Raw genomic sequence first — 8,313 nt, forward strand, 5'->3', positions numbered from 1 at the left:
ATAGATAATTGCCTAGGAGGCACAGAAATGATCATTAAGGCGTCCTTTTTCCTTTGGTGACTCTCTTTACTGCTCTTACAGACTGGAAGGAAAAGGTTAAGTAAATCAGAGGAAGTGGCTTCTATTTTGTAATTACATTTATAACCCACATTTCTTGTTTAAAGTGGAGTACATTGTTCCACTCTCCCCCAGCTGTGAGCAAGGTAAGACTGACACTGACTGGGAGCCTAAGGACAACCTTCCTGCCTCTTTCCACCTGGCCCACGGAGCGGCCTGCCAGTCTTCATAAGTACTGCTGCTGCTGCCCAGCAAGGACTGGGGTACTTGGGGAAAAGTTTCGTCGGGAGGTTTTGCTATTATTCCTATTAACTTTTTGTATCTTTATTTTTATGTGGAAATTGTTCAGTTTGGTTATGAATTTTTTGATGTCTTTTATTTCTTTTTATGACTACTTTGCTATGTTTGTAATTATGTAAATCTTTTCATATTGTAAGCTGCCTTGAACATTGTTTTAACTGTGGAAAGGTGGCATACAAATAAAAGGATGATGTTGGAATGATGATGATGATGACTGGATCAAGGTCACTGATGGGGTTCAGGCTGAGAAGGGGTCAAAGCCCTGGTCTCCCAAGGCATTACCATATCCCCTTTAAGCGCACCACACTTGAAAGAGTGTAAGGATATGGTCTAATGTGGAAGCAATACACATCTGTCAACACCCAAGAAAACCCAAGACAAGAAGGATGTGCAACAGGTTGTATTTATTAAAATATAATAACTATAAAAACCAAAACCAATGAGGCTGGGATGGTGAGGTGGCTTAATGGGAGGGTTTCAACTCGCCCATTGCCTAAGCCTGCTGCCAACTACATGCTGTCATCATGCATCAAGAAATCTCCTCCACCTTCACTGCATGCTGCTTGGGTACAGTGGTACCTCGGGTTAAGTACTTAATTCATTCCGGAGGTCCGTTCTTAACTTGAAACTGTTCTTAACCTGAAGCACCACTTTAACTATTTTGGCCTCCTACAGCTGCCGCGCCACTGGAACACGATTTCTGTTCTCATCCTGAAGCAAAGTTCTTAACCCGACGTATTATTTCTGGGTTAGCGGAGTCTGTAACCTGAAGCATATGTAACCTGAAGCGTATGTAACCCAAGGTACCACTGTATATGAACATGACATGCACACAATGGCCCCATTGGACATCGTTCACCCTGATGTACCTGATAGGCCAAAACACCACTCTGACGGGGAAATGAGAACTGGGAGGAAAAAAGATTGTCATTTTCAGCAGGGGGCTAGTCCACTGTCCCTCAGACCATGTGGGGGGGCTAGACTATATTTTGAAAAAGAAATAATGAACAAATTCCTATGCCCCACAAATAACGCAGAGATGCATTTTAAATAAAAGAACACATTCTACTCATGTAAAAACACCAGGCAGGCCCCACAAATAACACAGAGATGCATTTTAAATAAAATGACACATTCTACTCATGTAAAAACACGTGGGCCGGATTTAGAAGGTGATTGGACCGGATCCAGACCTTTGTTTGCCTACCCATGCTCTATAAAAAAGTGGCAATGAGATTTTACCAATGTCACATCACATGATGTAATGGCAACATTTTAAGGAAGCCTAAAATAAAGGATACAGTGGTACTTTAGGTTACAGATGCTTCAGGTTACAAACACTTCATGTTACAGACTCTGCTAACCCAGAAATAGTACCTTGGGTTAAGAACTTTGCTTCAGGATGAGAACAGAAACCGTGCGGTGGCAGCAGCGGGAGGCACCATTAGCTGAAGTGGTGCTTCAGGTTAAGAAAGAACCTCCAAAACGAATTAAGTTCTTAACCCGAGGCACCACTGTATATTTATAATAAATTATATCAAAGTTGTGTATTCTGGTGTTTTGCATAAAATACTACAGACATTCTCAACACAGCCTTTCCCTTTGATTTCTTAGTTCTGCTTGATGCCAAAAAAGGGGTATAAAATGTTAATTTCCCCTCATAAACACACAATTACCTACAGCACTATCATTTGCTCAGGTGGTCAAAGCTCCAGAGACTTTCAAAAGGGTAGAAGAAAACAGTCAGTAAGCAAGTCTGAAAGAGATTATAAATGAACACGTGTGCTATGGGAAATTCGGATTAAATGCAAGAGGCAAGCAACGCTGTCTCTGACATTTTTTCTCTGTTGCCTTTTATAAGCTCTATGTAAGGAAATAGGTGCAGGGCAACTTATATGTAGAAAGAAGCTTTGAGGAAAGCATGTTAGGAAAAACATTGCTTCTTCTTCTTTTGTCTTCCATTGTGCCCAAAGTAGGTCCCCTGAAATGTCTCACAGGTGATCCCCTGCCTATACCACATGAATGGTACCAGCCAGGTGGTCTCCTCATTGGTGAGATTACTTCTCTGTTCTTTTACTTTTTCCATGAAGTTTGGTTCAAGGAACATCCTACTCAGAACCTCTTTGACATCCCACAGTAAGCATCCTCTTATCTGAACCGTTTAAATTGCATGTATTTAGAGAAAATATGTTTGCTGTAAATATTTTTTAATGGGGAGTTATAAAACGTTAAGAAGTAACCTCTATGTTTATTCCTTGTGCACTGGAAAGAGAGATTAAATATCTTGATATATTTTTCTCAGGACATGACAAGGCACTATGCATTACAGATTTTTTTAAAATGCATATGTTATATATGAGAAAGCACAGGCAAAGGTTTGGCTGGCAAGAAGAGTGATAGTTGGCTGTGGGGAATCAGGAGCAAATGTAAAATATATTCCCATTCCTGTGAGATTCGAGTGCTCATGTAGATTAGTGGGATTACAGCATAACAGTTTCATGAATTGTAGATACATCATTGGAATTAGAAAAAAAATGTCTATTGTCAGGATAGTGACCAAGTTCTGGCAATATGTATATCCCTTGGCTTTTGCTGTAAATAAACTCAACTCAGTTACACACAGGTATGACTAGGTTTGTAGCATAAGAATTCGTGCATTTCCGACTCTTCTTCTGAATTAATGAGAGTAATACTACTGACAGTGTTGTTACCAAGTTCTACCAGCATGTACGAGCCTTGGTGTTTGCCGTAAATGAAATCAACAAGAATCCCAAAATACTACCTAATGTGACACTTGGTTTCCACATCTCTGACACCTATTATGATGCAAGGATGACCTTTCGCACTGCACTGGATCAGATCTTCAAGTCACATAGGTTTCTCCCCAACTACAAATGTGCCTCAGAGAAAAACCTATTAGCTGTCATTGGAGGACTTAGCTCTGACACTTCATTTCATTTGATGGATATCTTAGGTCTATATAAGATACCACAGGTAGATATGTGTAGGGCTGCTGGTGGTAATATTATATCTTTTCTGATTTTACAACTTGTAATAATGTGATGGTTAAGAAGAAAGACTTGAGGATATAGCGTATATTTGTATTTTCATATATAATGAACGTTTCCATAACTTGAGAAATTTCAGCCAGAAAAAGTCAAAAATTCTTTTGAAAAATATATTTTGTCATGCAGAAGTTCCTAATAAGTGCCTTCTGAAATATTTAGAGTACTCCTAACTGACCTCTGAAATATTTAGAGTACCTCTAAATATTTACCTCTTATCTGTGTTTTCTTACAGCTTACATATGGCTCATTTACCATAGATGAGACCAAAATAGTGGAAGTTCCCTCCGTTTACCGCATGGTCCCAAACGAAAACCTTCAGTATATGGGAATTATATGGTTACTTCAGCATTTTAGGTGGACCTGGGTTGGGCTCTTTGTTGTGGATGATAACAGTGGAGAGCAATTCCTAAAAATACTGGAGCCATTGATTTTCAGGCATGGAATCTGTTCAGCCTTCACCAAAAGAATCCCCAAAGGAAATCTTATGGAGGATTTAATAAATCAGTTTTATGATTCCAGTGAAATTCATATATCTTTCCCAGATTGTAAAGCTAGTACAGTTATCATGTATGGAGAATCTTTAAGAATTTTACGGCTGAGAACTTTTATGCATTCACAAGATTCAGGAAATACAAAAAACCCATTATTTGGAAAGGTGTGGATTGTGACAACCCAAACAGATTTTATACTAACAGGTGGTACAAGAGGATGGGATTTCCAGATGTTCCAGGGTACCATTTCATTTGCTATTCACACAAAAGAGGTTCCAGGTTTCAGGGAATTTCTTCAGAATATAAAACCTGCCAGGACGGAAAGAGATGGTTTCCTCCAAAATTTCTGGGAGCAAGCATTTGATTGTTCCTTTCCAGATCCAGTTATGCCTGTGATGGATGATGACACATGTACTGGAGAGGAGAGGCTGGAGAGTCTCCCTGCAGGTCTTTTTGAAATGCACATGACTGGACACAGCTACAGTATCTATAATGCTGTTTATGCTTTGGCCCATGCTTTGCATGCCATGGTCTTGGCTGGATCCAAACATAAATCAAAGGCAATTGGTAACAGTGTCAAACTTCAGTCTCTGCAGCCTTGGCAGGTAATTTCTTCTCAACAAACTCTTCTTATTTCAATGACTGATGGCTACATGGTCAGTATACCTTATTTTTTGTTCTCCTGGAATAAATAAGGAAGATATTCAATATCTTTCTCATTTCAAAAATTGGGCTTACATTTCCTTCCAAAACTGAAACTTGCAATGAATGGCATTCTGAAATCTTCAGCATGCTGCTATTTTGCCTTGATTTCTTTCCTTTTACTTTTGAAATAGCTCCACCACTTTCTTCAAGGCATCTCATTTAACAATTCGGCTGGAGAAACCATTTCCTTTAATGATCAGTGGGAAATAAGCGGTGGATTTGACATCATGAACTTGATCACCTTCCCCAACAATTCCTTTCAGAGAATAAAAGTTGGAAGTGTTGCTCCACATGTTGCTGATAGGAAAGGAATTACCATTAGTGAGAATAAAATTGTATGGCACAGATATTTTAATGAGGTATTGATTCTGGGTCTATCTTGGAGAGCCCATTGTATTGAACTAAGATATAAGGAGTATATTTTCTCCATTACTTGATGTTGCAATGGCACCTGAAACTCTAGAGTGAATTCATTTTTTTCCTTTCACATTCAGAAACCAGAGGAGGTTTCAGGGCAGCACAAACAGTCCCTCTCACACTGGGCACAAAGCAGAGGAGACTCCCAGTAAGCACTTGCCCAGCTATGGGAAGGAGGTGTGAGAGATCTGGAAGGGGCAAAGAATCTTCAGCGTCCACCCCAAACGCTAATTAGCACTTGCCCAGCTTGGGAAGGAGCTGGGAGGGATCAATGACCCTGTTGATACTCTTTCCCCTCCTTCACTCTTGGGTGGGTGGGTATTATGCTGCCATGTCTTCTGGACTCCATTTGACATTAAGACTAATGACATTATCAATACCTTTCACAAAGGGTGTCTTTCTGTACATCACATTATGCCAACTACATGGATGTCATGATCTACCATAATAAACCATATAAAATGTTCGGATTGGCACACACCATTACACAAAGATTGTGTCTTGCTGACAACATTATCTTTGTGAGCTGTCTTGCCTGTCTGCCTCCTTTGTCCCATTTCTTTGCTCTTGTAATGCAGTATCTCAACAATGAAATATACACCACCATATCACTTCAGCAGAAATCGGATTGTACTAGATGACCCATTTGGTCTCTTAGGGTCCTTTCCAATTCAACAATATATGATTCGTCACAGTGTCTTTGCATGTACAGCGTATGTACAATTGTACAGCGTATGTTTTCCATGCAAAGGGTCCCATGTTTAGTCTTTAGCATTTCCAGGAATGACTGAGGAAAAACCCTGCCTGAAATTCTAGGGAATTACTGGTGCTAAGTTTCAACATTACAGTCTCAATGGTCTGAGTTACTGACACCAGTGTGAGGTCTTCTTTGTTTCTGCTCTTTAAAAAACAATTCATATTCCACTTAACTACTATAGTCTCTAAGTGGTTTACAAGATATCATAGAACAATAATCAGTGCATACTATAAAATCAAACCACATTAGCAAGACCACTGGAATCAAACAAGAACAACTCTTTGTGTTGCAAGTTCTACTATTAAAGACGCACTCAGTCATGGCAGGCTAGAATAAAGTAGAATTAGGAATGAACGGGGGGAATTTTTACGGAAATATTGGCTATTCATGCTCTGCCAGATCATAGTAACATCCTCTGACCTTTAAGGTCACCTTGATGACAATCATAATAAGAACAAAAGCTTCAATATGTATTACATTCATCATGATTTTGTCATTCCTGCATATATTCTTCTGATCATTTTCAGGCAACTTACCTACAGGCACGTCTATGAGATCAGCCATGATAATTACAACTTCACATAAACAAACGGGAGAGAGGAAACAGAATACTTATTACTGTAAATAAAACATGTTACTCTGGTACAAAGATCCTGCATCTAGATATCATTGATTATTTCATTTCATTTGAATGTGCTTTCTCTATTGTTATGATGCTTCATCAGTAACTGAGAAATATTTTTTTTCAATATAACTAATTCTTTTTAAAAAACAAAAACAAAAATGTATATGGACAGGTTGTTCCCCTTTCTGTCTGTAATGAATATTGCCACCCTGGTCATGAGAAGAAAAGGAAGGAGGGTGAAAAATTTTGCTGCTATGATTGTGCTCCATGTCCAGATGGGAAGATTTCAAACCAAACTGGTAGGTCATGTCATCTTGCCATAACAAAGGGTGAAAATATTTTGCTATATCCAATGAATTGTCACTAATTTGGAATTATGCCACCTCAACCCGTTTTACAGATATGGAAGACTGTTTCAAATGCCCAGAAGATCAGTATCCAAGCAAGAACAGAAGTCAATGCAACCCCAAAATCATAAATTTTTTGTCTTATGAAGAACCTGTAGGAAAAGGCTTAGCTTCAGTTACGGCTTCTTTTTCTTTCATCACAACCTTAGTATTTGCTACCTTCATTAAGCATAAAGATACCCCCATTGTCAAAGCCAACAACCGGGACCTCACCTACATTCTCCTGGTCTCCCTCCTGCTCTGCTTCCTCTCCTCTTTGTTATTCATCGGCCAACCTGGGAAAGTGACCTGCCTTCTCCGACAACCAACATTTGGAATCATTTTCTCAGTGGCTGTTTCTTGCATGTTGGCCAAGACCACCATTGTTTCTCTAGCATTCATGGCCACGAAACCAGGATTAAGAGTGAAGAAATGGATGGGGAAGAAAGTATCTTATTCAATTGCTGTTTGTTGTTCACTTGTTCAATTGGGCTTTTGCACGGTGTGGCTTTCAACCTTTCCCCCATTCCCTGATTTAGACATGCATTCAGTGAATGAAGAAATCATTGTACAGTGTAATGAAGGGTCTGTCACCATGTTCTATTGTGTCCTGGGCTACATGGGTCTCCTGGCTATCAGCAGCTTCATTGTGGCCTTCCTGGCCCGCAAGTTACCTGACAGTTTTAATGAAGCAAAGTTCATCACTTTCAGCATGTTAGCATTTTGCAGTGTTTGGTTGTCCTTTGTTCCAACTTACCTGAGCACCAGAGGGAAAGGCATGGTGGCTGTGGAGATCTTCTCCATCTTGACATCCAGTGCTGTGTTGCTGGGATGCATGTTTTTCCCTAAGTGCTACATCATTTTGCTGAGGCCTGAACTGAACAGCAGGGAGCAGATAATGAGGAGACAACATTGAGGAATTCGTACTCTTTTCTCCAATAGTACTGCTTTGCTTGATGGTCAAGTATTTTGGCACCATATGGGATGACTTTTTTGGTTTCAAATGCAAGAACAATTATTTTCTGGGTTTTTTAATGTTGCACAACTAATATGTTGACTTTGCGATCATAAAGCTCCAGAGGGTATGTGGTTTACCTACTAGAGAGGAATGGCAAGCTAAGCTGTAAGACTACACTGAAATGGCAAAACTGACTGGAAAATGCATAGACAAAGAAGACAAGAAAATCAAGAAATAATGGGGAAAGTTCATAACTTATTTAGGAGACAACTCTAAGAAGATAAAAACATTAGCAGGATTTTAATCTCATGCGTAATGTAAGAAATACTATGGACAATATGGATAGATACAAAACATAGACTATAGAATAATATGCAGTTGGAAATGTTCACAATAGGACCCATCAGGGTATGGGGGGAAGTCCTGAGATTCAGAGAAATCTCATTTTATGGATACCTTTTTTCTTTTGTAGTTAATTTACATTTGTAATATCAAATAAAAATGATTTCAGAAAAAATAGGGTATGTGTGTGATGGGGTGAGCTCCCAT

General features: G+C 39.3%; 1 long non-coding RNA gene across 1 annotated transcript; it reads left to right on the forward strand.

Moving 5' to 3' along the window:
* The first annotated feature begins 3,263 nt into the window (after positions 1-3,263).
* Positions 3,264-7,183, forward strand: LOC308571629. Its single transcript, XR_014001558.1, has 4 exons — positions 3,264-3,351; positions 4,295-4,521; positions 6,593-6,719; positions 6,821-7,183. It is a non-coding gene; the product is annotated as an uncharacterized lncRNA (long non-coding RNA).
* The last annotated feature ends 1,130 nt before the right edge of the window (positions 7,184-8,313 follow it).

The sequence above is a fragment of the Podarcis bocagei genome (assembly GCF_964188305.1).
Source record: "Podarcis bocagei genome assembly, chromosome: 13".
NCBI classification, from domain to species: Eukaryota; Metazoa; Chordata; class Lepidosauria; order Squamata; family Lacertidae; genus Podarcis; species Podarcis bocagei.